We start from the raw sequence: 25,624 nt of genomic DNA on the forward strand, positions 1-25,624 counted from the left end.
TTGGGTGATTATTTCCTTTCCCATGTTAGGGAAGTTTTAAACTATAATCTCCTTAAATACTTTCTAATACACTTTCTTTTATTTTCTGCCTCTCGGACCAAATGTCAGTGTGCTTAATGTTGTTATGGAGGTCTCTGGGACTGTCCTATTTTGTTTTCATTCTTTCTTTATTCTTCTCTGCTTCCATTATTTCCACCATTCTATATTCCAGCTCACTTATCCAGTCTTCTGCCTCAATGACTCTGCTGCTGTTTCACTCAAGTGTATTTTTTATTTCAATTACTGTGTTGTCATTGCTGATTGTCTGATTTTTGTTTCTTCTAGGTCTTTATTAAACACTTTTTGTATATTCTCAACCCACACCTCAGTCCTATTTATCTATGCCTCCATTTTATTTCTGAGATTTTGGATCATCTTTACTATCATTACTCTGAATTCTTTTTCAGGTAGACTGCGTATTTCCTCTTCATTTGTTTGGTCTTGTGTTTTTTTTTTTTTTTTTTTTTTACCATGTTCCTTCATCTGCTATATGTTTTTCTGTCTTTTCATTTTGTTTAATTAATGTATTTGCAGTCTCCTTTTCACAGCTTGCAAGGTTGCAGGTTCCTTTTACTTGTGAGGTTTGTTCCCCTGGATGGGGTTGGACCAGTGTCTTGTGAAGGCTTCCTGGTAGAGGGGAGACTGGTGCCTGTGTTCTGGTGAGTGGGTCTAGGTCTTGTCTTGCTGAAGGGCAGTGCCATATCCAGTGATGTGTTTGAAGTGTCTGTGAGCTTGGTATGGTTTGGGGCAGTTCTGGCACTGGAGCTTGCTGGCCTTGGGTGGGTCTTGGTGTTAGTAGTAATATGGAGGCCTTTGAGAGAGCTCTCATTGATTAATATGCCATGGGGTTGGGAGTTCTCTGGTTGTCCAGCATCCTGGACTCAGGTCTCCTACCTTGGAGGTTTCAGGCCTGACCCCTGGCTGGAGCACCAAGACTCTATACAGCACAGAGAAGAAAGAGAAAGAAAGAAATAGAAAAAAAGAAAGGAAAAAAAATCAAACATACAAACAAATAATGGACAGACAAAACCCTGAAACAAATTATAAAACTAAACAGACAAAAACACAAATAAACTCACATCTCACACTCACAAAAAGAAAAGACAAGAAAAAAAGGAAGAATGAAAAGGGGAATTAAGAAGAGAGTAATCAGACCAATAAACAAACCCATAAATGAAAACAAACACTGAAAACTAGTAAAGTACAAAAACCAAAAACATGGGGAAAATACAATATAGTGAAAAAGTACTGTAGACATAGGAAAAAGTAAAATTTAAAAATAAATGCATAAAAAGAAAAGGTAATTAGAAAATAAAAATTAAAGGAATAATTTAAAAAAAGCAATAGAACACAGCATAAAAAAAGACAAAAACATAGAGATAGTGTTAGTAAGAAAAGTATTTTCCCTGGACTCAGTTGTGAGTGTCCTCTCCCTGACAGTGAGGTCCAGCCAATCTGCCTACTCAGGAAGTCCTCTGATACTACTAGGAAGTTCTCTGGACCTGCCTTGGGCACTGTGAGGTCAGCTCAGACTCGGATCTGGCCTTACTCTAGCTTGTACTTGCTTCCAGAGTCCACCATTGCCCCTAAAGTCCACAGTCTTAAGCAACTGGGGGAATTTCATCCCAACTGGAGGAACTTGCTGTGGTTGCAAAGCAAATTTCCTTCCTCTTTAGCCACACAACCCCTGGTGTGCTCCATTTTGGTTTTGGCCCTGCTTGTGTTTTTAGGCAGTCCTCTGGCATCTGTTTCCCACCCAGACAAGGGGAAGGAGAAAGAAGTGGCTGCTTAGGGCTCACTTGCTCAGTGTGGCCAAGGAGAGGGAGGGATATGGCAGTGGGGACTGCCTGCAGCAGCAGAGGTCTGTGGGAAGTTGCTATAGTCTGGGGTGGGTCGTGCACTCTCCTATGGGAATTGGCCCTGGGTCATGGGTCCCTTAATAGTGCTAGGGTGCACAGGCTCCCAGGAAGGTGTCTGCAGTGACCTGCACCTGCTCACAGCTTGGTGGGAGTCCACACACTCACCTCTGGGGTCACAGATCACAGCCTTCTCTCCCCACCCCCCCATCCCCCACTAGCCTCTGGCACACAAGCTGGCCTTGGCAGCAGCCGGCCAGCATTCCCGCCTCTGTGGTCACAAACTGCAGCCATGGCTCATCCCACCTGTGGCACTTGCAAAGGCTGCATCTTGCTGTCTGTGAGCTTGTGGACTTAGAGCTTCCCTGTAATAATGATCTCTTGCCTCCCTGGGAGGCCCAGGTTTTTCTGTGGACTCCCTCAGCTGTATCATACTAGCCCCCTCAGGTTGTCTTCATGGCAGTCGCTCCCAGTCCTCTCCCTGGAATCAGACCTCCAAAGCCTGAGCCTTAGCTTCCAGCCCCTATCTGCCCTGGAAGGCATGCAGACAAGCGTCTCAGACTGGGAAGTGGTAGTTAGCTTCCATCCCTGTGTAGAATTCTCTCAGCATTGCCTTCCACACACCTGTTGCTGCAGTCTCCTCTGAGGTTCCAAGGTTCCCCCTGTCCCCGCCCATGAGGGGTTTTCCGGGTGTGTGGAAACTTTTCCTTCTTCACAGTTCCCTCCCAGAGGTGTGTGTTCCAAGCCAAATCCTTTGTATCTTTCTTTTTTTCTTATTTCTTTTGCCCTACCCCATTATGTAGAGATTAGCTTGCCTTTTTGGAAGGCCTTCTGCCACCGTTCAATAGGTGTTCTGTAGGAGCTTTTCCATGTGCAGATGTATTTTTGCTGTGTTTGTGGGGAGGGAAGTGATCTCTACCTCTTACTCCTCAGCCTTCTTGAAGGCCTCCCTCATTTCCTCTTAATTGTATTTCTGAAATCCAGACAATGAAAATTAAAGCTTTTTTTAGTCACAGAAAGTGTATAGCTATTGACTTACTTAACAGTTTGCATTGTTTACTCTGACAGATGATTTTGTCCCCAACAGTGCTGTACTATTAGTAATACTTTATGTTGAGACCATCTTCTGTGGAAATTGAGGGAACTTTATAGCATTTTCCAGTGTATCAGGAGTGAAGTCATTGGTTTCAGTTAATTATTCCTGAGAGTTGAAGTGTGTATGTAGCAGTGTGAAATCTGTGGGCATGTGTGCCTTCACTGAAATGGTGTTTTTAAAGTCATTGTTCTACTAGTTCAGTGCTTTCCTGGAAATATCAGTCACTGAGAGAAGTGATAGCTTTGACGTCTGGGTCATCTGAAGGTGAGAGTAGTAAATGATTATGAAATTAACTATTATTATTAACTGCATTTGTTGCTATTTATTGAATATTACTAGAGCTTGAAGCACTGGGATTGAAAAAATTGCCTCAAGCTATAGGTAGCTCAATGGTAAAGAATCTGCCTGCCAATGCAGGAGATGCAAGAGACACAGGTTCAGTCCCTGAGTCAGGAAGATGCCCTGGAGTAGGAAATGGCAACCCACTCTAGTATTTCTTGCCTGGAAAATTCCATGGACAGAAGAACCTGGTGGGCTATAGTCCATGGGGTCTCAAAAAGTCACACATGACTGAGCACACACACACATGCGCAAATGCATCCTCATTTTACCCAGGAAAGAATGAGGTTCAGGGAAATTAAATAACTGTTCAAAATTAAAAATAGGAACCAAGGTGCTCATTGCCACAACATCCTACCTCTTGCATTTTTTTAAAAAATTCTTTCAGCTAGATAATACTAGAAGCAACGTTACATATTTAAACTAGACAGAATGTCAAGTTATATTCAGCTTGGAATTCTTTTTGAAACCATCAGTTTTCAGGGTCTCAGAGTACAGGCTCTGTGTATTGCAGGAAATCTTGTATGCTTAGTTGGATGTAGGAAAACTTACTTTTGGGGAGGGGATTTACAATGACCTTGAGTAAGTCAGCTGACCTCCCTGAATGATGTTCACAGCATTACTGCTGTTACATAATAAATATATTCTAATCTGTGCCATGAGTAAGGTCTGTGACACATGTTTCCTCCCCGGTGTATGATTAGGAAAGAGACATTGACACTTGAGTGAAAGTTTTGTTCCTTCATAGTCAACCGACAATTCAGATGTTAAGTTGAATAAAAATGAACTTCTAAGTTAAATACTTCTTAAAAATCATAGAAGTCCATCTATTCTCCGTTGCCTGAGTTTGATCCACCTGATGGGCTCTTCCAAGGTTGTGCCTTCCCACCTCATCCCTCTTGTCAGTACACCACTGACCAGCTCACCTGTCCAGTAACTGTGTCTGCTTAATTGTTAAGAAACTTCCTTCTGAACCCTGAATGCAGCCCCTGTTGTATCCAGATTCTCTTAAGGTATCTCATTGAGAAAATGATGGGTTGAATGTTGGTAATTTAAGTGTTTGAATTCAGACGTCACGTCTTGGAAGAAATGAGCTAATTAGTACCATGTTTGTATGTCCAATATCATATTTGTTATTCGTTCTTTGGAATCATAATTCTTACTCTTGTCCTCATGTGAATATCCTCTACTTCCCAACTATACACTGTGCTAGTGATGCCACCAAGGAGAACTCATATGAAGTTTTCTCTCCAACTGATTTCTTAAATATTTGGACAAACAGAAATTGACCAACCACATCCTCTATAAAATTAATCAGAAACAGGTCTTACACTATTTCCAGTTCCCTATCATTACTTGTGGGATTAACTCAAGTGCTACAAAATATTATACACACTATATTATCCAGAGCCAACAAAAAGGTTTAAGGAAAGTCATTGTAAAAGCTATTCCCCCAACTTGATAGCTTTGTTTCCTTTAATTCTGAGAATGTATGTTATTTGTATTATGTTACTATTGGTAGGATATTCTTGTGGTAAAATAAAGGCAGAGACTCACAAGAAATTTTGAGAAGTTGGACTATTTGTTCAACTAATACTAAATTATGAAGAGTACCTTTTCTTGTGGTTTTCTAAATATACCCTAGGAAATGTCTCTTTATATCCATCTATATGATAACTGGAGCTTAGAGTCAGTTTGTGTGGCCTCATTAGAAATATATTAATATCAGCATCTTCTAAATGACCTCTAGTCATTGGAAAGATATTCTCCATTGTCCCAGGCTCAACATGAATTCCTCCTGACCTTTTATCTAACTTCTTTGTCTTTTCTATTGAACAGTAACAGCTTTACTCCTGACAAACCTGAAACATCACATCCCTTTTCCTGGTCATGAAGTTCAAAATAGTATTCCTCACCCTCCTGAAAGTCAGGTGTTACTTTGTTCTGACTATGAGAAGTGGAAGACAGGTGAAACCAGTTAATAGCATCTTCACAGTGAAACATGCTTTGCTCTAAACTTGTCACCAAGTCAGGAACCCCATTAAACCCTCTGTCTCAGAACTAGGTGTGAGGAGATTCCCCTTCCATGTATTGAAAACTCTGACTGTTATTTATTTATTTGCAAATAATATATGTTCACTGAGAGTAAATTTATAAAACCCCAAGGTCATGGAAGTTTGAACATTTTTACTTTCTCTTGAGCTCTTACAAATTTTTCAAACCATCTCAGTGAATAAGAATTATTTCCATCCATGTATGCATCCACATGCACCGTTCTTTTAATGTTCTAAGTTTTTACTCCTTGTTCCTTTTTAAACTTTTTTGTCATTAATAAAACAAGCTTGTTAGCAAAACAAAGAAAATGCTGGGTTGAGGTGACTTCAGTGTTGAATTTCACTTAAAGAAGAAATAATATCAGTCCTACATAATCTAATTCAAAAAATAGAGGAGAAGGGAACACATTCTACTTATTATGAAACTAAAATTTCCCAAGTACCATTACCAGACAGAGTTACTAGGAAACTGTAGCTGTGTCCTCTGACAGAGGTCTCATTGCTGTAGCCCTTGGCAGTTTGGAAAGAAGCAGACCCTTACCCTTCACCAAGTAGGCCTTTGTCCTAGTTTGAATGGAAAGGCAATACCTGAGCTGAGGTCTGTAAGGCGCCAGTCAAGTCAGACATGTTCCCGAAGCCTGCTCCTTCATGGACAATAACGCTAGAATCTAGGAATGTCTTTGCAAGGCTGGCAAAGGGCAGTCAGGAACCTCGACCCTGCCTCTGGAATTTCCGTCTTCTGAGCAGATCTGGAGGTCTCCTTTGGGAGAAGATAACCCATTCCTTCCAAATAGAGGCTCCCCAAAACAGGCCGCTTGGCTGCCTCTTCTTGCCCGCGGGAGACTGGCTTTCCCCGCCTCCTGCGAAGTGTGCTTCCCAGCCTGCGGGAAAAGCCGCTCTTGGAGATCTTTTCTCCGTGGCTGTTTCCACGGAGTTGGGGCTGAGTGCGGAGACTCACACTCACAGGGGAAGGCAAAACCACACGGACAAACGTTTGCTCTGTAGGAGAGCTCTAGTGAACCTCACTCTGTCAGGAGTTTTCTTGGCTCCTACGGGGACACCTCTGTGTGTGAAGATGCGTACACAATGTAGGGGCACAGAGAGCCTGATTCTCTCTGTGCAGCTTTGAAGCTGTCATTCAAACAACAGCTTCAGAATCCATACAATGCTCTCCCTTACTGCTGAGAGACTTCTCATTGCTGTAGCCCTTGGCAGTTTGTAGAAATCCGCACCCAAACCCTTCTCCAAGTAGGCCTGGGTCCTAGTTCGGATGAACATGCAATGGCGGAGCTGAGGCCAGTAAGGCACCAGTCAGTCAGGTCTCGCACATTCTGGCAGCCTGCTCCTCCAGGGACAGTAAGGCCTCTTTTTCCCTGCAGGAGGCTCGCTGCCTGCCTCCGTGAACTGCGTTTCCCAGCTTGAGGGAAATGCGGTTCCTGGAGATCTTTTCTCAGATCTCCCCTAGAGCTGGGGAGGCGATCGGGGACCCAACTCACAGAGGAAGACAAAACCACATGGAGAGGTCTATGCTCTGTAGGAGAGATCTCGTGAACCTCATCTGTCCGGACCATTCTTGGCTGCTATGGAGACACCTCATTGTGAAGCTACATACGCAACATAGGGGCACAGGGAGCCTGATTCTCTCCGTGGGGGTGCTGAAGCATTTTGACCAAGCAAAGGCTTGAAAATCCATCCACTTACGCTTCCCTTACCTCTGACAGAGGTCTCACTGCTGTAGCCTTTGGCAATTTGGAAAGAAGCAAACCCTCACCCTTCACCAAGTAGGCCTTTATCCTAGAATGAACGGAAAGGCAATAGCTGAGCTGAGTCAGTAAGGCGCCAGTCATGTCAGACATGTTCCCGAAGCCTGCTCCTTCATGGACAATAATGCTCGGGTCTAGGAATGTCTTTGCAAGTCTGGCAAAAGGCAGTCAGGAACCTCGACCCTGCCTCTGGAATTTCCATCTTCTGAGCATATGGAGGTCTCCTTTGAGAGAGGCTAACCCATTCCTTCCAAATAGAGGCTTCCAAACACAGGCCGGTTTGCTGCCTCTTCTTGCCTGAAGGAGGCTTGCTTGACCCACCTCCTGCGAACTCCGCTTCCCAGCCTGGGGGAAAATCGCTTCCTGGAGATCTTTTCCCAGAGGCTGTTTCCCGGAGGTGGGGTGGACCTTGGGAAACCATGTCACAGGGGAAGGCAAAACTGCTTGGACAGGTCTATGCTCTGTAGGAGAGCTCTAGTGAACCTCATCTGTCAGGAACATTCTTGGCTCATATAGATATACCTCTGTGTGTGAAGCTACACGACCAACATAGGAGCACACAGGGAGCCTGACTCTCCACGTAGGGTGTTGATGCTTTGTAGCAAAGCACCTGCTTGAGAATCCATCCTCTTACGCTTCCCTCACCTTGACAGAGGTCTCACTGCTTAGCCCATGGCAGTTTGGAAAGAAGTAGACCCTTACCCTTCACCGAATAGGCCTTTGTCCTAGTTTGAATGGAAAGGCAGTAGCTGAGCTGAGGTCAGTAAGGCGCCAGTCAAGTCAGACATGTTCCCGAAGCCTGCTCCTTCATGGACAATAACGCTAGAATCTAGGAATGTCTTTGCAAGACTCTCAAAGGGCAGTCAGGGACCTCGACCCTGCTTCTGGAATTTCTGTCTTCTGAGCAGATCTGGAGGTCTCCTTTGGGAGAAGCTAACCCATTCCTTCCAAATAGAGGCTCCCAAACACAGGCCGTTTGGCTGACTCTTCTTGCCCATAGGAGACTGGACTTCCCCGCCTCCTGTGAAGTGTGCTTCCCAGCCTGTGAGAAAAGCCGTTCTTGGAGATCTTTTCTCAGGGACTGTTTCCACGGAGTTGGGGCCGAGCCAGGAGACTCACACCCACAGGGGAAGGCAAAACCACATGGACAAACCTTTGCTCTGTAGGAGAGCTCTAGTGAACCTCACTCTGTCAGGAGTTTTCTTGGCTCCTACGGGGACACCTCTGTGTGTGAAGCTGCGTACACAACGTAGGGGCACAGAGAGCCTGATTCTCTCCGTGCAGCTCTGAAGCGGTCGTTGAAGCCACAGCTTAAGTTTCCATACAGTGCTCTCCCTTACCTCTGAGAGAGTTCTTATTGCTGTAGCCCTTGGCAGTTTGTAGAAATCCACACCCAAAGCCCTCTCCAAGTAGGCCTGAGTCCTAGTTCCAATACACAGGCCATAGGAGAATTGAGGCCATTGAGGCACTAGACAGGTGTCACACACTGGCAGCCTGCTCCTCCATGGACAGTAAGGCCTCTTCTTCCCTGCAGTAGTCTCGCTTGCCTGGCCTCCAGTGAATAGCATTTCCCAGCCTTGGGGAATAGCGGTTCCTGGAGGTCTTTTCTCAGGGGTTGTTTACCCAGAGCTGAGGCGGAACTTGGGGACCCAAATCACAGGGGACGTCAAAAACGCGTGGACAGGTCTATGCTCTGTAGAAGAGCTCTAGTGAACCTCATCTGGCAGGAACATTCTTGGCTCCTATGGAGACTCCTCTGTGTGTGAAGCTACATACCCAATATAAGGGCACAGGGAACCTGATTCTCTCTGTGGGGTGCTGAAGCTTTTTGGCCAAGCAGCGGCTTGAGAATCCATCCGCTTACTCTTCGCTTACCTCTGACAGAGGTCTCATTGCTCTGTCTCTTGGCAATTTGGAAAGAAGCAGACCCTTACCCTTCACCAAGTAGACCTTTGTCCTAGATTGAACGGAAACGCAATAGCTGAGCTTAGGCCAGTAAGGTGCAAGTCAAGTCTGACATACTCCCGAAGCCTGCTCCTTCATTGACCATAACACTAGAATCTAGGAATGTCTTTGCAAGGCTGACAAAGGGCAGTCAGGAACCTCAACCCTGCGTCTGAAATTTCCATCTTCTGAACAGATGTGGAGGTCTCCTTTTGGAGAAGTAACCCATTCCTTCCAAATACAGGCCTCCAAACACAGGCCGGTTGGCTGCCTCTTCTTGCCCTAAGGAGACTTGCTATTCCCGCCTCCTGCGAACTCCGCTTCCCAGCCTGGGGGAAAAGCGGTTCTTGGAGATCTTTTCTCAGGGGCTGTTTCCACGGAGCTGGGCCAGATCCCGGAGAGCCAAACGCACAGGGGAAGGGAAACCACATGGAGAAGTCTTTGCTCTGTATTAGAGCTCTAGTGAACCTAAGTCTGTGAGGAACATTTTTGGCTCTTACTGAGACGTCTCTGTGTGTGATGCTGCATACCCAACATAGGGGTACAGGGAGCCTGATTCCATGGGGGGCTGAGGCTGTGCGGCCAAGCACCTGTTTGAGAATCCATCCACTTACTCTTCCCTTACTTCTGTCACAGGTCTCATTGTTGTAGCCCTTGCATTTTGGAAAGAAGCAGACACTTAACCTTCACCAAGTAGACCTTTGTCCTCGATTGAACGGAAAGGCTATAGCTGAGCTGAGGCCAGTAAGGCGCAAGTCATGTCTGACACTCCCGAAGCCTGCTCCTTCATTGACCATAAAGCTAGAATCTAGGAATGTCTTTGCAAGGCTGGCAAAGGGCAGTCAGGAACCTCGACCCTGCCTCTGGAATTTCCGTTTTCTGTGCAGATCTGGAGGTCTCCTTTTGGAGAAGCCATTCCTTCCAAATAAAGGCTTCCAAACACAGGCCGGTTGGCTGCCTCTTCTTGCTCGAAGGAGTCTCACTTTCTCCGCCTCTTGAAAACACCCCTTCCCAGGCTAGGGGAAAAGCGGTTCTTGGACATCTTTTCTCAGGGGTTGTTACCCCAGAGCTGGGGCCGAGCTTGGGGAACCATAATCACAGGGGAAGGCAAAAACCACATGGACAAGTCTTTGCTCTGTCGGAGAGCTCTAGTGTACCTCAGTCTGTCAGGAACATTCTTGGCTTCTATGGAGAAACCTCTGTGTGTGAAGCTGCATACCCAGCATATTGGCACGGAGAGCCTGATTCTCTCTGTTCAGCTTTGAAGCTGTCATTCAAGCCACAGATTGAGAATACATACAATGGCCTCCCTGACGTCTGAGATAGTTCTCATTGCTGTAACCGTTGGGAGTTTGTAGAAATCTGCACCCAAACCCTTCTCCAAGTAGGCCTGGGTCCTAGTTCCAATGCAAAGGCCATAGTAGAACTGAGGCCAATAAGGCACCAGTCAGGTCTCACAAACTCTGGCAGCCTGCTCCTTCATGGACAGTAAGGCCTCTTCTTCACTGCAGGAAGCTCGCTTGCCTTGCCTACTGTGAACTGCACTTCCCTGCCTGGGGAAAATGTGGTTCCTGGAGATCTTTTTTCAGGGGCTGTTTCCACGGAGCTGGGGTGGAGCTCAGGAACCCACACTCACAGGTGAAGGCAAAACCACATGGATAGGTCTATGCTCTGTAGGAAAGCTCTAGTTAACCTCAGTCTGTCAGGAAAATTCTTGGCTCCTACAGAGATACTGCTGTGAGAAGCTACATACTCAGCATAGGGGCACAGGGAGCCTGGTTCTCTCCGTGGGGTGTTGAAATGCGTGACCAAGCACCTGCTTGAGAAACCATCCACTTACTCTTCCCTTACCTCTGACAGAGGTCTCATTGCTGTAGTCCTTGGCAGTTTGGAAAGAAGCAGACCTTTGCCCTTCCCCAAGAAGGCCTTTGTCCTAGTATGAATGGGAAGACAATATCTCAGCTGAAGCCAGTAATGCACCAGTCATATTGACATATTCCCGAAGCTTAATCCTTCATGTACAATAACTGTAGAATCTAGGAATATCTTTGCAAGGCTGGCAAAGAGCAGGTGAGAATCGATCCAGACTCTGGAATTTCTGTCTTCTGAGCAGATCTAGAGGTCTCCTTTTGGAGAAGCTAACCCATTCCTTCCAAATAGAGGCTTCCAAACACAGGCCGATTGGGTGCCTCTTCTTGCCTGCAGGAGGCTCGCTTTCTTCGCCTCCTGTGAAGTGCACTTCCCAGGCTGGGGGAAAAAGTGGTTCTTGGAGATCTTTTCTCAGGGGCTGTTTCCCCGGAGCTGGGGCTGAGCTCGGGGAACCATACTGACAGGGAAAGGCAAACCACATGGAGAAGTCTTTGCTCTGTAGGAGAGCTCTAGTGAACCTCAGTTTGTGAGGAACATTCTTGGCTCCTCTGGAGACACCTCTGTGTGTGAGCTGTATACCAAACATATTAGCACAGAGAGCCTGATTCTTTCTGTGCAGCTTTGAAGCTCTGGTTCAAGCCACAGCTTGAGAATGCATACAATGCTCTCCCTCCCTTGAGATAGTTCTCATTGCTGGAGCCTTTGGCAGTTTGTAAAAATCTGCACCCATATCTTTCTCTAAGTAGGCCTGGGTCACAGTTCCAATGTAATGGCCATAGAAGAACTGAGGCCAGTAAGGCACCGAGGACAGAGCAGCCTCTTGGCTGGACGTGGTGATGTGGTTTGCGGCCTTCCCCTGTGTGTTTGGGCTCCCTAGCACTGCCCCAGCTCAGGGGAACCAGCCCTTGAGCAAAGACCTCCAAGAAGCGCTTTGCGCCCAGGGGGGGAAGCTCATTTCACAGCACGCAGGGAAGCGAGCCTCCTTTCAGGAGAATAGGCAGCCCGCCGGTGGGTGCTTGCAAGCCTTTATTGGGAAGGACCGAGTGAGCTTCCACAATGGCGGAGCTCCAGATCTGCTCCCAGGCGCAATAGTGCAGAACGCCTGCCCAGAGACTCCTCTGCCCTGGGCGAGCCTCGCCAACACATGCCTAGCTTCTAGCGTTCCTGCCTGGGAAGGAGCAGGCTGCTGGAGTGTGGGAGACGGGACTGGTGCCTGACTGGCCTCAGCTCAGCTATTGCCTTTCCATTCAAACTAGGACCCATGCCTACTTGGACAAGGGTAAGGGTCTGCTTCTTTCCAAAATGGCAAGGGCTACAGCAATGAGACCTCTGTCAGAGTTAAGAGTAAGTGGATGGATTCTCAAAAGGTGCTTGGCCTCAAAGCTTCAGCAAACCACGGAGAGAATCAGGCTCCCTGTTCCCCTATCTTGGGTATGCAGCTTCACAAACAGAGGTGTCTCCATAGGAGCCAAGAATGTTCCTGACAGAGTGAGGTTCACTAGAGCTCTCCTACAGAGGAAAGACTGGTCTATGTGGTTTTGCCTTCCCCTGTGCCTGTGGGTCCCCGGGCTCAGCCCCAGCTCATTTGTAACAGCCCCTGAGAAAAGATCTCCAAGATCCACTTTTCCCCCAGGCTGGGAAGCACAGTTTGCAGGAGGCGGGGAAAGTGAGCCTCCTTCGGGCAAGAAGAGGCATCCAACTGGCCTGCGTTTGGAAGGCTCAATTTGGAAGCAAAGGGTAAATTTCGCCAAAAGGAGATCTCTAGATCTGCTAAGAAGATGAAAATTTCAGAGCCTGGATCGAGATTCTTGCCTGCACTTTGCCAGCCTTGCAATAACATTTCTAGATTATAACGTTATTCTTCAAGAAGGAGGAGGCTTTTGGAGTATGGGAGATGAATCGTGCCTTACTGGTCTCGGCTAAGCTACTGCCTTTCCATTCATATTAGGACAAAGAGCTACTTGGTGAAGGGTAAGGGTCTGCTTTTTTTTCAAACTGCCAAGGGCTAAAGAAACAAGACATCTGTCAAGGCAAGGGAAGAGTAAGTGGATGGATTCTCAAGCAGGTGCGTGGCCGCACTTTTCAGCCGACCATAGAGAGAATCAGCCTCCCTGTGCCCCTATGTTGGGTATGTAGCTTCACATACAGAGGTACCTCTTTAGGAGCCAAGAATGTTCCTGACAAATGAGGTTCACTAGAGCTTTCCAACAGAGAATACACCTGTCCATGTGGTTTTGCCTTCCCCTGTGAGTTGGGGCCCCGTAGTCCGCCCCAGATCTAGGGAAACAGCTCCTGAGAAAAGATCTCCAGGAACCGCTTTTCCCCCAGGCTGGGAAACGCAGCTGACAGGAGGCAAGGCAAGTGAGCCTCCTGCAGGGAAAAAGAGGTCTTACTGTCCCGGGAGGAGCAGACTGCCAGAGTGTGTGAGACCTGACTGGTGCCTTACTGGCCTCAGCTCCGCCATTGCATGTTCATCCGAACTAGGACCCAGGCCTACTTGGAGAAGGGGTTGGGTGCGGATTTCTACAAACTGCCAAGGGCTACAACAATGAGAACTCTCTTAGAGGTAAGGGAGAGCATTGTATGGATTCTCAAGCTGTTTTCTGAACGACAGCTTCAAAGCTGCACAGAGACAATCAGGCTCTCTGTGCCCCTATGTTGGGTACACAGCTTCACACACAGAGGTGTCCCCGTAGAAGCCAAGAACGTTCCTTACAGACTGAGGTTCACTAGAGCTCTGCTAGAGAGCAAAGACTTGTCCATGTGGTTTTGCCTTCCCCTTTGCCTGTGGGTCTCCGGGCTAGGTCCCAGCTCCATGGAAACAGCCCCTGAGAAAAGATATCCGAGAACCGCTTTTCCCCCAGGCTGGGAAGCAGAGTTCGCAGGAGACGGGACAAGAAAATCTCCTTAGGGGAAGAAGAGGCAGCCAACCGGCCTGTGTTTGGAAGCCTCTATTTGGAAGGAATGGGTTAGCTTTTCCCAAAGGAGACCTCCAGATCTGCTCAGAAGACGGAAATACCAGAGACAGGGTCGAGGTTCTTGAATGCCCTTTGGCGCCTTGCAAAGACAATCCTAGATTCTAGCGTTATTGTCCCTGAAGAAGCGGGCTTCGGGGATATGTCAGACTTGAGTGGCAACTTACTGGCCTTAGCTCAGCTATTGCCTTTCCATTCAAACTAGCACAAGGGCCTACTTAGTGAAGTGTAAGGGTCGGCTTCTTTCCAAACTGCCAAGGGCTACAGCAATGAGACCTCTGTCAAGATGAGGGAGGCGTAAGCGGATGGATTCTCAAGCAGCTTCTTTGAAACAAAGCATCAGCACCCCACGGAGAGAGTCAGGCTCCCTGTGCCCCTATGTTGGGTGTGTAGCTTCACACACAGAAGTGTCTCTATAGGAGCCAAGAATGTTCGTGGCAGATGAGGTTCACTAGATCTCTCCTACAGAGCATAGACCTCTCCATGTGGTTTGTCTTCCCCTGTGAGTTGAGCCCCCGATCTCCTCCCCAGCTCCAGGGAAACAGCCCCTGATAAAAGATCTCCAGGAACTGCATTTCCCCCAGGCTGGGAAACACAATTCATAGGAGGCAAGGCAAGCGAGCCTCCTGCAGGGAAAAAGAGGCCTTACTGTCCTTACTTTTCCCTCCTGCAGGGAAAAAGAGGCCTTACTTACTCAAGGAGGAGCAGGCTGCCAGAGTGTGTGAGACCTGACTAGTGCCTTGCTGGCCTCAGCTCCGCCATTGCATGTTCATCTGAACTAGGACCCAAGGGTACTTGGAGAAGGTGTTGGGTGCGGATTTCTACAAACTGCCAAGGGCTACAACAATGAGAACTCTCTCAGCGGTAAGGGAGAGCATTGTATGGATTCTCAAGCTGTTTTCTGAACGACAGCTTCAAAGCTGCACAGAGACAATCAGGCTCTCTGTGCCCCTATGTTGGGTACACAGCTTCACACACAGAGGTGTCCCCGTAGAAGCCAAGAACGTTCCTTACAGACTGAGGTTCACTAGAGCTCTGCTAGAGAGCAAAGACTTGTCCATGTGGTTTTGCCTTCCCCTTTGCCTGTGGGTCTCCGGGCTAGGTCCCAGCTCCATGGAAACAGCCCCTGAGAAAAGATATCCGAGAACCGCTTTTCCCCCAGGCTGGGAAGCAGAGTTCGCAGGAGACAGGACAAGAAAATCTCCTTAGGGGAAGAAGAGGCAGCCAACCGGCCTGTGTTTGGAAGCCTCTATTTGGAAGGAATGGGTTAGCTTTTCCCAAAGGAGACCTCCAGATCTGCTCAGAAGACGGAAATACCAGAGACAGGGTCGAGGTTCTTGAATGCCCTTTGGCGCCTTGCAAAGACAATCCTAGATTCTAGCGTTATTGTCCCTGAAGAAGCGGGCTTCGGGGATATGTCAGACTTGAGTGGCAACTTACTGGCCTTAGCTCAGCTATTGCCTTTCCATTCAAACTAGCACAAGGGCCTACTTAGTGAAGTGTAAGGGTCGGCTTCTTTCCAAACTGCCAAGGGCTACAGCAATGAGACCTCTGTCAAGATGAGGGAGGCGTAAGTGGATGGATTCTCAAGCAGCTTCTTTGAAACAAAGCATCAGCACCCCACGGAGAGAGTCAGGCTCCCTGTGCCCCTATGTTGGGTGTGTAGCTTCACACACAGAAGTGTCTCTATAGGAGCCAAGAATGTTCGTGGCAGATGAGGTTCACTAGATCTCTCCTACAGAGCATAGACCTCTCCATGTGGTTTGTCTTCCCCTGTGAGTTGAGCCCCCGATCTCCTCCCCAGCTCCAGGGAAACAGCCCCTGATAAAAGATCTCCAGGAACTGCATTTCCCCCAGGCTGGGAAACACAATTCATAGGAGGCAAGGCAAGCGAGCCTCCTGCAGGGAAAAAGAGGCCTTACTGTCCTTACTTTTCCCTCCTGCAGGGAAAAAGAGGCCTTACTTACTCAAGGAGGAGCAGGCTGCCAGAGTGTGTGAGACCTGACTAGTGCCTTGCTGGCCTCAGCTCCGCCATTGCATGTTCATCTGAACTAGGACCCAAGGGTACTTGGAGAAGGTGTTGGGTGCGGATTTCTACAAACTGCCAAGGGCTACAACAATGAGAACTCTCTCAGCGGTAAGGGAGAGCATTGTATGGATTTTCAAGCTGTTTTCTGAACGACAGTGTCAAAGCTGCACAGAGACAATCAGGCTCTCTGTGCCCCTATGTTGGGTATGCAGCTTCACACACAGAGGTGTCCCCATAGGAACCAAGAACGTTCCTCACAGACTGAGGTTAACTAGAGCTCTGCTAGAGAGCAAAGACTTGTCTATGTGGTTTTGCCTTCCCCTATGCGTGTGGGTCTCTGGGTTCAGCCCCAACTCCATGGAAATAGCCCCTGAAAAATGATATCCACGAACCGCTTTCCCCCCAGGCTGGGAAGCTGAGTTCGCAGGAGGAAGAACAAGCAATCCTTTGGGCAAGTAGAGGCAGACAACCAGCCTGTGTTTGGAAGCTTCTATTTGGAAGGAATGGGTTAGTGTTTCCCAAAGGAGACCTCCAGATCTGCTCAGAAGATGGAAATTCCAGAGGCAGGGTCGAGGTTCCTGACTGCCCTTTGCCAGCCTTGCAAAGACATTCCCAGATTCTAGCATTATTGTCCATGAAGGAGCAGGCTTCGGGAACATGTGACTTGACTGCACCTTACTGGCCTCAGCTCAGCTATTGCCTTTCCTTTCAGACTAGGACAAGGGCCTACTTGGTGAAGGGTAAGGGTCTGCTTCTTTCCAAACTGTCAAGGGCTACAGCAATGAGACCTCTGTCCAGGCAAGGGAAGCCTAAGCGGATGGATTCTCAAGTAGGTGCTTTGCCACAAAGCATCAACACCCCACGGAAAGAGTCAGGCTCCCTGTGCCCCTATGTTGGGTGTGTAGTTTCACACACAGAGGTGTCTCTATAGGAGCCAAGAATGTTCGTGACAGATGAGGTTAACGAAAGCTCTCCTACAGAGCATAGACCTCTCCATGTGCTTTTGTCTTCCTCTGTGAGTTGGGTCCCTGATCTCCTCCCCAGCTCTAGGGAAACAGCCCCTGAAAAAAGATCTCCAGGAACCGCATTTCCCTCAAGCTGGGAAACGCAGTACACGGAGGCAGGCAGTGAGCTTCCTGCAGGGAAAAAGAGGCCTTACTGTCCACGGAGGAGCAGGCTGCCAGAATGTGCAAGACGTGACTGGTGCCTTACTGGCCTCAGCTCCGCCATTGCATGTTCATCCGAACTAGGACCCAGGCCTACTTGGAGAAGGGTTTGGGTGCGGATTTCTACAAACTGCCAAGGGCTACAGCAATGAGAACTCTCTCAGCGGTAAGGGAGAGCATTGTATGGATTCTGAAGCTGTATTTGAATGACAAATTCAAAGCTGCAAATACAGAATCAGGCTATCTGTGTCCCTACGTTGTGTATGCAGCTTCACACACAGAGGTGTCCCCATAGGAGCCAAGAAAATTCCTGACAGAGTGAGGTTCACTAGAGCTCTCCTACAGAGCAAAGGCCTGTCCGTGTGGTTTTGCCTTCCCCTGTGGGTGTGAGTCTCCGGTCTTGGCCCCAACTCCGTGGAAACAGCCCCTGAGAAAAGATCTTCAAGAATGGCTTTTCCCTCAGGCTGGGAAGCACACTTCACAGGAGGCGGGGAAAGCCAGTCTCCCGCGGGCAAGAAGAGGCAGCCAACCGGCCTGTGTTTGGAAGCCTTTATTTGGAATGAATGGGTTAGTTTCTCGCAAAGGAGACCTCCAGATCTGCTCAGAAGACGGAAATTCCAGAGGCAGGGTCGAGGTTCCTGACTGCCCTTTGCCAGCCTTGCAAAGACGTTCCCAGATTCTAGCGTTATTGTCCATGAAGGAGCAGGCTTTGGGAACATGTCTGACTTGACTGGCACCTTACTGACTCAGCTCAGCTATTGCCTTTCCATTCAAACTAGGACAAAGGCCTACATGGTGAAGGGTAAGGGTCTACTTCTTTCCAAACTGAATGGGCTAAGCAATGAGACCTCCGTCAAGGTGAGGGAAGCGTAAGCGGATGGATTCTCAAGCAGATGCTTTGCCACAAAGCATCAACACCCCACGGAGAGAGTCAGGCTCCCTGTGCCCCTATGTTGGGTGTGTAGCTTCGCACACAGAGGTGTCTCTATAGGAGCCAAGAATGTTCCTGACAGATGAGGTTCACTAGAGCTCTCCTACCGAGCATAGACCTGTCCATGTGGTTTTGCCTTCTGCTGTGAGTTGGGTTCCCGAGGTCCGCCCCAGCTCTGGGAAAACAGCCCCTGAGAAAAGATCTCCAGGAACCGCATTTCCCCCAGCCTGGGAAGCGGAGTTCACAGGAGTCGGGACAAGGAAGCCTCCTTCGGGCAAGAAGAGGCAGCAAACCGGCCTGTGTTTGGAAGCCTCTATTTGAAAGGAATGGGTTACCTTCTCCAAAAGGAGACCTCCAGATCTGCTCAGAAGACGGAAATTCCAGAGGGAGGGTCGAGGTAACTGATTGCCCTTTGCCAGCCTTGCAAAGATATTCCTAGATCCTAGCGTTATTGTCCATGAAGGAGCAGGCTTCAGGAACATGTCTGACATGACTGGCGCCTTACTGACTCAGCTCAGCTATTGCCTTTCCGTTCATTCTAGGATAAAGGCGTACTTGATGAAGGGTAAGGGTCTGCTTCTTTCCAAACTGCCAGGGACTACAGCAATGAGACCTCTGTCAGAGGTAAGGGAAGACAAAGTGGATGGATTCTCAAGGCTTTGCTTGGCCACAATGCTTCAGCACCCCACAGAGAGAATCAGGCTCCCTGTGCCGCTATGCTGGGTATGTAGGTTCACAAAGAGGTGTCTCCATAGCAGCCAGGAATGTTCCAGACAGATGAGCTTCACGAGCGCTCTCCCATAGACCTCTCCATTTGGTCTTGTCTTCCCCTGTGAGTTGGGTTCCCGATCTTCTCCCCAGCTCTAGGGAAACAGTCCCTGAGAAAAGATCTCCAAGAACAGCATTTCCCTCAAGCTGGGAAACGCAGTTCACGGAGGCAGGCAGCGAGCCTCCTGCAGGGAAAAAGAGGCCTTACTGTCCACAAAGGAGCAGGCAGCCAGAGCGTGTGAGACATGACTGGTGCCTTTCTGGCCTCAGTTCTTCTATGGCCTTTGTATTGGAACTAGTACCTAGGCCTAATTGGAGAAGGGTTTGGGTGCGGATTTCTACAAACTGCCAAGTGCTACAGCAATGAGAATTCTCTCAGAGGTAAGGGAGAGCATTGTATGGATTCTCAAGCTGTTGCTTGAACGATAGCTTCAAAGCTGCACGGAGAGAATAAGGCTCTCTGTGCCAGTATGTTGGGTACGCAGCTTCACACACAGAGGTGTCCCCATAGGAGCCAAGAGCTTTCCTGACACACTGAGCTTTACTAGATCTCTCCTAGAGAGCAAAGTCTTGTCCATATGGTTTTGTCTTCCCCCTGCATGTGGGTCTCCGGGCTCGGCCCCAACTCCATGGAAACAGCCAATGAGAAAAGATCTCCAAGAACCCTTTTCCCCCAGGCTGGGAAGTGGGGTTTGCAGGAGGCGGGACAAGTAAGCCTCCTTCAGGCAAGAAGAGGCAGTAAACCGGCCTGTGTTTGGAAGCCTCTATTTGGAAGAAATGGGTTAGCTTCTCCCAAAGGACACCTCCAGATCTTCTCAGGAGATGGAAATTCCAGAGGTAGGGTCGAGGATCCTGACTGCCCTTTGTCAGCCTTGCAAAGACATTCCTAGATTCTAGCGTTATTGTCCATGAAGGGGCAGGCTTCGGGAACATGTCTGACTTGACTGGCGCCTTACTGACCTCAGCTCAGCTATTGCCTTTCCATTCAAACTAGGACAAAGGCCTACTTTGTGAAGGGTAAGGGCCTACTTCTTTCCAAACTGCCATGGTCTACAGCAATGAGACCTCTGTCAAGGCGAGGGAAGCGTAAGCGGATGGATTCTCAAGCAGGTGCTTTGCCACAAAGCATCAGCACCCCACGGAGAGAATCAGGCTCCATGTGCCCGCATGTTGGGTGTGTAGCTTCACACACAGAGGTGTCTCTTTAGGAGCCAAGAATGTACCTGACAGATGAGGTTCACTAGAGCTCTCCTACAGAGCATAGACCTGTCCATGTGGTTTTGCCTTCCCGTGACAGTTGGGTCCCCGAGGTCCACCCCAGCTCTGGAGAAACAGCCCCTGAGAAAAGGTCTCTAGGAACCGCTTTTTCTCCAGGCTGGGAAACACAGTTGGCAGGAGGCAAGGCAAGCGAGCCTCCTGCAGGGTAAAAGAGGTCTTATTTTCCCTGGAGGAGCAGGCTGCCAGAGTGTGTGAGACCTGACTGGTGCCTTACTGGCCTCAGGTCCGCCATTGCATGTTCATCCGAACTAGGACCCATGTCTACTTGGAGAAGGGTTTGGGTGCAGATTTCTACAAACTGCCAAGGGCTACAGCAATGAGAACTCTCTCAGCGGTAAGAGAGAGCATCGTATGGATTCTCAAGCTGTTGTTTGAATGACTGCTTCAAAGCTGCACAGAGAGAGTCATGCTGTCTGTGCCCCTATTTGACTATGCAGCTTCACACACAGAGTTTGGCTCTGTTGGAGCTAGAAATGTTCCTGATAGACTCAGGTTCACTAAAGCTGTCCTGCAGAGCAAAGAAATTGGATGTGGTTTTGCCTTCCCTTGTCAGTATGGGTCCCCTAGCTTGGCCCCAGCTCCAGGGAAACAGCCTCTGAAAAAATTATTCAAATAACTGATTTTCCACCAGGCTGTTAAGCAGAATTCGCAGGTTGCAAGGAAAGGAAGCCTGCTTCGTGGAAGAAGAGGCAGCCAACCGGCCTGTGTTAGGAAGCCTGTATTTGGAAGGAACGGGTTATCTTCTACAACGGGAGAACCTCAGATCTGCTCAGGGGACTGAAAAACCGGAGTTAGGGTCGAAGTTCTCCCCTGTCCTTTGCGCGCCTTGCAAAGACATTCCTAGCTTCTAGCGTTAGTGTCCATGAAGTAGCAGGCTGCGGGAGCATGTGATAAATGACTGGCACCTTTCTGTCCTCAGCTCTGCTATTGCCTTTCTATTGGAACTAGAACCCAGGCCTACTTTAAGAGGGGTTAGGGTCCAGTGTTTCCAAACTGCCAAGGGCTACAGCATTGCGAGCTCTGTCAGAGGTAAGAAAAGAGCAATTGGTTGGATTCTCCAGCTGTTGCTTGGCCGCACAGCTTCCGCACCGCATGGAGAGCATGAGGCTTCTTGTGGCCCTATTTTGGGTATGCAGCAACACGCACACAGAGTGTCTGTGTTCGCACCAAAAATTTCCTGACACACTTAGGTACATTAGATCTCTCCTACAGAGCAAAGACGTGGATGTGGTTTTGCCTTTCCCTATGAGTTTGGGTCCCTTACCTCGGCCCCAGCCCTGGGGAAACAGCCCCTGAGAAAATACTTACAATAAGTGGTTGGTCCATCAGCTGGGAAGTGAAGTTCACAGATGTGGGTAAATGAAGCCTCCCTTGTGGAAGGAGAGGCAGCCAACTGGTGTGTGCTTGCAAGCATGTATTTGGAAGGAACGGGTTAGCTTCTACAATGGGAGACGTCCAGATCTGCTCAGAGGACTGAAACTCAGAGTCAGGGCTGAGCTCAGTGTCAGTGCCGAGCATCTCGCATGCCATTTGTGAACCTTGTAATGACATTCCTAGGTTATAGTGGCATTGCCCATGAAGGAGCAGGCTGTGGCACTGTGTCAGACATGTTTCGGCGCATTACTCTGATCAGCTCCACTATTTCCTTTCATGTACATTTTGGTCTCTAGGCCCGGTATCAAGGGGCGCACACAGGGTGTTTTCCCACAGGATGCAAAAATGTTCCAGACAGTCCTATGCTCACTAGCTGTTGCTAGGTCACACATTATGCTATACTTATTGCTAACAGTAAAAACACTATTGAAGCACTAATTAATTTCTTTTTCTTTTTCTTTGCAATGCTAGTGATAGAACCAAAGGCTGACATCTGTATCAAACAGGGGAAACGTAAAGGAAACTAAACAATTTTATGTAATCACATTGCCATGATCCTATACAGTAAAATGGAAATTCAAAGGACATGATTTTTCTGAATGCAGGAGACTCCGGTTTCATTCCTGGGTCGGGAAGATTCCCTGGAGAAGTAACAGACAACCCACTCCCAGTATTCTAGCCTAGAGAATGCCATGGACTGTATAGTCCGTGGGGTCACAAAGAATCAGGCACCACTGAGCCATTTTCACTTTCACATGCGGATATTATTAAAAAAAATGTGGTAACAGATCTAGAACCTTTGGCAATCTAACGAATGAATAATATAAATATGAATAATCAACTTTGTCCTTCATGGTGATTACCGTCTGGTATTTGCTTTGAGAGCAGTTGAACTCCTCATTGTTAAAGAGAAATAATCCTTTCCTCTCTGAAACATTTGTGAACCATTCAGTTGGGTGTGGTGAATAAAATACTTAAGGATCTAATACATAAAAATGCAATAGGCAAAGTACATTATTTTTTGCTCCTTTTCTCACAGGGTGGAATATTTTGTATTTGCCCTGATTTTGTGTCTTGACTTCATGTACCATTGTATAGTGACATTTTTAGTTGAAATACAGTAGGACTAAAAATATTGATATAATACTAATAAATCATGTTGGTATGTGTGGTTGTCACATGGGATTCACAGGAGATTTAAATTCACAGTTGTCAATGTAAAGGATTCATGCTATTTAGCTTCTTCATGAATCTATACTACGAAGGAAGAGCTTTTCACAACATATTTCACTGAGGGAACTACAAGGATGATAGGCGTAATACTATGTGTCAACTCATGGATTTCAAAGCATTGCTCACAATACAGACCTGCTTTTCAACATCAGGGTTCTTTAAGTGTCCTTGAACAGCATTTGTTTTTCAGTTCAGTTCAGTTCAGTTGCTCGGTCTTTGTGACCCCCATTGAACCACAGCATGCCAGGCCTCCCTGTCCATCACCGACTCCCAGACTTTACCCAAACTCGTGAGCACTGGGTCGCTGGTGCCATCTAACCATCTCATCCGCTGTCGTCCCCTTCTCCTCCTGTCTTCAATCTTTCCCAACATCAGGGTCATTTCAAATGAGTCAGCTCTCCAAAAACTGGAGTTTCAGCTTCAACATCAGTCCTTCTGATGAACACCCAGAACGGATTTCCTTTAGGATGGACTGGTTGGATTTCCTTGCAGTCCAAGGGACTGCCAAGAGTCTTCTCCAACACCACAGTTCAAAAGCATCCATTCTTCTGCGCTCAGCTTTCTTTATAGTTCACCTATATATTCTGTATACAGAAGAAAAACACTCATGAGTATAAAACTTGTTCACATAAAACGAGTGTATGAATTGTTATCTTCCCAACCCAGGGATCAAACCCACATCACTTCCATATCCTGCACTGGTAGGCAGATTATTTACTGATTGTGCCACCTAGGAATTGATATACATTTGAAGAACCACTGCCATCAGCTTCTCCTGCTCATGACCGAAGTAGGAGAAAGAACACTGGAAGAAGTACCGTAAGCATATTATTTAGTCAAGGAACCGTTGTTATGCTGGGTACTCCAGTTATTGCTGGGACAAGTCAGTTCCTCCATTGATGGTGGGTATACCTGAAAAATTCTTACAAATTCATGGAATGTGATGTCTATATGATCAATGTGTTCATCTTATGCTACTGTTTCAGGTAGACCTGCTTCAGTATGAAGGACTGCACTTAAAGGGATGCCTACTATTCCAGCTCAAGCAACAGATACTGAAGTGCAGATCACTGTCCTTTGTTGAACAGCATCAGCAGTTTCTCAACATATGTAACATGGCAGAGCAAGCCTTGGGATGCAACTCTGAAAACAGGCTAGGCCTTCTCTTTCCCAAGCCCTGCAATAAAATACAAATCCAAAAAAGAAAAATAGCAATGATTTTGTCAGAACTTCCTCACTTTTTCTTTCAGAATGGCAGGAAGCAGACACTGAGGCCAGATGACTGCAGGATTTAATTATGAGCTAACATTGGGTGGGGTGGAAGGTCATCACTCTAGGAAGAATGTGGCTCAATTAAACCGTTTGACTTTCATTCACTTCATGTACATAGAGTTCCATAATCCTTCATTAAGGAAATCAGTAAGTTCAACTTCCTTACACCTTCACCATCTCTTGATTTACACGAATGCCAATTCCTAGTCCAGCACTTATTTATACAATGAGTGCTACAGGTAGTAATAGTGCATAAATGATGATGAGCAATGACAGGAAGTTTATTTCCTCTCGTTTGACTTCTCTATTTTTGTACAACCAAGCAGTGAAATATACTTACGGATGTGAATATTTTTGTGGCGTGTAGAAATACACAGTGTTGGCACAATACTTATCATGGTATTGTGTCTCTTTCATATATTCCTTTGGAGATTCTGTTCCATTATACATTATCATAAGATACTCAATACAGTTTCCGAAACTATAGAGTAGATCCTTGTGGTTTCTTTCATACATAGTATTATGTAGTTGTTAATAATTCAAACAAAAACTGGTACACAAATATTCATAGCGACCTTATTGACAATAGCCCAAAGGTAGAACCCATTCAAGTGTCCATCGGTGGGTGAATGAATATGCAACACAGGGTATATTCAAAAGCTTGAACAGTATTCTACCATACAAAAAGATAAACTGAAATGGTTCTGCCACTGCGCAAGACACTACAGAAATTACTCCAAAACTAACACATGGAACAAACAGATATTTCAATTCTAATTCATGCTATGTACCCAAAAGGTTTGGAAAAGGGGGCTGAAAAAAAATGCATATTTCTGCAGGCATACTCACAACAGCATGATTCACACTGGCCAACAAACAGAGGCAATCTAAATGTCCATGGACAGCCAATTCCATAAACAAACTGTGGTAGACACACAATGGAATCTGATTTGGCCCTTCAAAGTCGGTAATTCTGACAATGCTACAATGAGGACGAACCTTATGGTCATTATATTAAGTGAAATAAACCAGACCAAAAAAGGAGAAACGTTCTGTGATTCCACTAGTATGAGATATCCAAACAAATCAAATCCAAAGCCAGAAAAATAGAAAGTACTTCCCAGGGATCGAAGACAGTTCATGTTTCACAGAACCCGCCCAGTTTCCCTTGGGGAAACTGACTTCTCATGACATCTCCAAAACCAATTATACAAATAATTGGAAGCCATATCCAGTCAAATGAATATAGTCAAAATTTTACAATGTATACCAACCTCACTCAAACTTCTCAACAGACAAAAGGCAAAATTGTATCTATGGTACCTCAGCTTTGCTTAAAACTGTATCTACAGTACCTTAGCTCTGCTTATGAATTTTAACAACAACAACAAAAACACACACTAAAGTCTATCCAAAAAAGGACATAAAAATTATAACATGAACTTTAAAAAATTATAAATTTAAACTGTGAAAAACCTTATTCACAAAACTTAAACGCAAGCCACAGAAAAATATATTGACAAAATACATATATGATAAAGGATCGTACTCTGAATATACCAAAATATCTGGAACAAACAACCTCATTAAAAGTGTATAAATCTGAACTCCTGGCCAAAGAAAAGATACAGATAGTAA

The 25,624-nt window shown here is 46.9% G+C and overlaps 1 long non-coding RNA gene across 3 annotated transcripts in view; it reads left to right on the forward strand.

Annotated features, from left to right (window-relative positions):
• Positions 1-23,923, forward strand: part of LOC147343303 (uncharacterized) — a 49,404-nt gene extending 25,481 nt beyond the window's left edge. Inside the window, exons 1-4 of one of the 3 annotated variants that reach the window (XR_015156674.1) lie at positions 13,445-13,526; positions 14,609-14,799; positions 15,882-16,072; positions 23,701-23,901. This is a non-coding gene — a long non-coding RNA (uncharacterized LOC147343303). Of the gene's footprint in view, positions 1-13,444; positions 13,527-14,608; positions 14,800-15,881; positions 16,073-23,700 lie in introns of those variants that run through there. The other 2 variants (XR_015156675.1, XR_015156673.1) reach the window with 2 other exon arrangements.
• The last annotated feature ends 1,701 nt before the right edge of the window (positions 23,924-25,624 follow it).

Source organism: Bos grunniens, chromosome 28, assembly GCF_055505025.1.
Source record: "Bos grunniens cultivar Pamir isolate PY7600 chromosome 28, Bosgru_T2T1.0, whole genome shotgun sequence".
Taxonomy (NCBI): Eukaryota; Metazoa; Chordata; class Mammalia; order Artiodactyla; family Bovidae; genus Bos; species Bos grunniens.